The 4,377-nt window shown below is 36.6% G+C and overlaps 1 pseudogene; it reads left to right on the top strand.

Moving 5' to 3' along the window:
- Positions 1 to 1,348: 1,348 nt before the first annotated feature.
- Positions 1,349 to 1,465, top strand: LOC145278386 (5S ribosomal RNA; annotated as a pseudogene).
- Positions 1,466 to 4,377: the final 2,912 nt, after the last annotated feature.

The following is a 4,377-nucleotide window of genomic DNA, read 5'->3' as shown; positions in this document are numbered from 1 at the left end:
CCACCACGAGTTTATTTGGTTTTGATTAAAAATCGCTTCAGACAAAGCATGAAGCCACTTTATTTAAGGAGCTAAAAATACTACTTAGGTTCAGCAATAAATGTTATACGGATAGAAAGCAGCAATTTTTCCCCGTTGTCAAAAACATTGCTCATGGAATGTGAGGACTTAAGGACAAAATAAGGGAAGGGAGATTATGAGTCTGTAGAAAGTAAACCCAAGTGTCTACTTTCTACTCTCGATAAGAACAAAATTATTTTAGATTTTGATTATGACGAAAATTCGACATCGCCAGCAACTAACTAACTCTCTCTCTCTCTCTCTCTCTCTCTCTCTCTCTCTCTCTCTCTCTCTCTCTCTTGTTTGCTATTTTTATAATGATCTCTGGGTGTCAGATCTATATGTAAGGGGTGGCTTTACTAGGAACCCAAGTTCTAGATGGCATCACTGCACCGCTCCTATTACTGCAGGGAAGGGTTGATACTACTGGAACTCAGTGATGTTCGTGGAAGTAATAGCGCCATGCTGTCTGTCAGCAGTTTCCATTATATCCGCAGCATAGTATCAATATTTTTGGTCCCTAGTACTAATACTAATAAGCTTTGCTACATACCAAACACAGTTGCGTAACTCATAATCATCAGACAATGCGATGAGACACTTCAAGATTGCCGGCGACCTTCCAAAAGTGACATCATCATTATTATTATTATTATTATTACATGACGATGATCATCACCATCATCATCGTCGTCGTCGTCATCATCATCATCACTATCATCATCTCTGTGTTCTTATCAACAACCACCAGCGGTGATCTTGCCCTCTACAGCTAGCAGCAGTTCTCGATCCTGCCCGCAACAACATCATCTACTCCAACAGTTTTTTCCTATAAAATAAGAACTTTTATTTTTATTGTGCACCTGAGTTCGTCTTCCTTTTTGTTGTTGCAACGTTGCATCAATTTTTTTTTTTTTCTGTTACTCGTCAGCGGGAGTGTGGATACATGAGACAACTGACTATTTTGTTACCACTCCTGCTGTATAATTTAAATGACAATTTGAACAAACGAAAACTATGTATATTTATGAGATTTTCTATGGTGAGTATCAAACGTAAAAAGTATAACGTGTATCAACCAGAGTCTAACAGTATTCTTCTATTTTGTTGTGTTGCCTATTTGTTTCCTGTTTAACGAGTTTTAAAACTTACACTTGACAACATTAATGTCTTCACCTGGTTGAGCAACTGATACAAAGTTCGTTCAGTCAGCATACGTGACAAACTGTCTATAATGTAAACGCAAGATATGGCCAATTTTGCATCAGTTATCTAAAAACCTCTCTATATATACAGCATAATCGCGTTGACACACCGGTTCTCATCAGATCACCGAAGTTAAGCAACGTTCAGCCAGGTTAGTATCAGATGGGTGACCAGTTGGGAATTATAGGCGCTGTATGTGCTCTATGCTTAGCTCGGCATTTGTTTCCAATCGTCCTGTACATAGACTTCACTTGCCACTGGTATTTAACAATGTTGACTTAGGAGAGGTGTGGTTGCCGATTGCGCACCTTCTGCCATGAAAATTTCACGCGCAGGCACCCCTCCGTGGGTATCCATAGTCTGTTAAAGGCTGGCGGAGCCCCCTATCTAAAAATATTAGAGCTCTTCGACTCTTTCTATAATATTAATAATTCAAACAGAAACTTTTGATCGTATTAAATATGAAAATCAGTAAAATTTCTGCTATTGCGTCTAATATTAGTTTGGAGAGGTTGCTTTCTTCAGAAATGTTTTATTTCTCTCAATATCTCGATAGAATATCAAAATATTCGGAAAAATATATGCACGTATTCAGAGTCTATATCCGTACCCCCTCCCATAACTATAGAACTTAGCCTAGAACCCGAAGACTGATATAGATTTAGAAACTCCTGTTCTACTAAAAGAAAGATCCAGGTAGTTTTCGATGGCCGCACATCCAAACAGCGTTACATCAATACAGGTGTGCCCGAGGAGTTGATACTTGGATATTTCTGATGCAATCACGTCTGAGATGAGCGTATTTGCTCATGATATCAAGTTTGGTTGCCGGCAGGAGAGCAAATCGAATGGCCACACAAGCAATGGTCGAATCTTTGGAAAATGATGGTTGGTTGGTTGGTTGGTTGGTTGGTTGGTTGGTTGGTTGTTTTTGTTTTACGGCATATCAACCTTTTTCATGTTATTTAATGCCGAATCCAGTGATTTTGAAGAAAACATTTTTAATAGAATATATTTTTGTTTTTTCGTTTTTTCAAGTCGGTTTCTATTCAACCCATAGTTGGGACCCTAACAGGTACTACCACTCCGGGTCAGAATGGACCTAGGAGCAATGGTAATTAAAGGGTGACTCCACACTCCCCAAAGCCCGCAAGCTGCGGCCTCACCATCGGATATAGTTTAAGGTCATATACAGGACCTTGGACACTGACCTTCAGTCTGTAGTAGAATGTGGCCCAAAATGGGTGGTCACATTTAATGCTACTAAAACACGGCTTCTATTCTTTAACAACTATGTAAAACTTTTCGAACCACTGATTGCACCAAATTCCAATGTTCAACATTCTTCGTCAACATGAAGAGGAATAAGCACATAAAAGATGCCACCGAACCTTGCACATGCGTCGCCTGGAGAAGAGCCATCAAGTAAAACCGACCAACCATGCGCGAATCGTTCACATAACAGCTTCCTTATGGTGGGAATCAGTAGATTTGGAAACACTTTTTAAATATCGTGGCAAACTGTCCTGATAGTTATCGCACTTATCTAAAGGTTTTGTTTTCGATCTCACCTCGAGTATATATATATATATATATATATATATATATATATATATATATATATATATATATATATATATATATATAATGGTTCGTTGGCATTGAAAACAATAAAAAATGTGCTTTTGGGCAATTTAACATAATGGATTACCCATCAATCACAAAGGATCTTTTTGAAAAAAGCGATTGCACTTGCTAAGGCCCATACCAATGCCTCCGATGATGATTTTGAAATCATTATGAAATGCCGCACAACTGTCCTTGTCTATAATGGAGAATAGCTAAAAATGGACATAATGACTTTTTGGGGTGTCAATGGGATCGTTGGACTTTGCAGAAGCAACAGATCTCGTGGGACTTTATATCCTTTACAATTAAGCAAAAAATAACACTATTGATGGCGGTTACATAGGCTTATATCGTGATGATGGGCTAATAATAGTAAAGAACGCTAAAAGTGTTAAATGTGATCAGGTTAGAAGAGAAATGAATAATTTTGTCCTAAAAATCGAAATTAATGCAAACTTAAAGCAGTTAACTTCCTCGACGTTATTTTGGATCTTCAATTAAACACTTATAAACGCTATATGAAGGAAAACGCTAACCCTATATATATACACCCACAATCTAACCATCCACCATCCATTATTAAACATATACCGTTATCTATTGAAAGTAAAATAAGTAACAACTCATCTAATGAATTAACTTTTAATGGCTGAAAAGCTATTTATAATACAGCACTTAAAAATAGTGGATATAAGGACATAGATATAAAATATAAAGTCACTAATACAAGCACAAATAGATCTAGAAATCGTAATAGGAAAGTGGTCTGGTTTACACCCCCCTTCAATATTATGCTGAAAACAAAACTTGGTACCAAATTTTTACAACTTATTAACAAGCATTCCCCACTAAATAATATGTTACATAAAATTTTTAATAAAAATACATTAAAATTAAGTTATAGCTGTGGTGATAACTTGGAAAGAATCATAAAAAAGCATAATAGAAGAATCTTAAGGATGAATAATAGAGAAAGTATAAATATTAGTGATAACACCGCTGTGAATAAATGTAACTGCCAAAAACCTGAGGAATGCCCCATAAAAAATGAATGCCTAACCACATCAGTGGTATACCAGGCTAAAATATTCCCAGTGGAGAACCCGAGAGATAAAATAATTCTACATATGTAGTACCCAAATGACATTCAAAAATAGATTTTATGGACATACACGTTCGATGAATAATCAAACGTATGAAAAAGACCCCTCGTTGGCGTTATACTAATGGAAACTAGTTAGGGAAAATAAAGCACCTAAGACAGAATGGAAGATTATTAGGAAAGCCAGTACTTGCCACTCATTAAACTCGCCATATCCGTTATGCCTATCAGAAAAACTTGAGATAACTAGGTTTAAGGACAGGGACAAACTATTAAATATCAGACAAGAAACTGCTATATCCAGCAAACATTTCAGAATACATGCGCTTAAAGAACTCTAAGTTATGAAGATGAGAACTACTATAATAGCAACGATCCCC

This window comes from Euprymna scolopes, chromosome 6 (genome assembly GCF_053919585.1).
Source record: "Euprymna scolopes isolate OS-2025 chromosome 6, ASM5391958v1, whole genome shotgun sequence".
NCBI classification, from domain to species: Eukaryota; Metazoa; Mollusca; class Cephalopoda; order Sepiida; family Sepiolidae; genus Euprymna; species Euprymna scolopes.
This window is presented reverse-complemented; position numbering and strand designations above follow the sequence as displayed.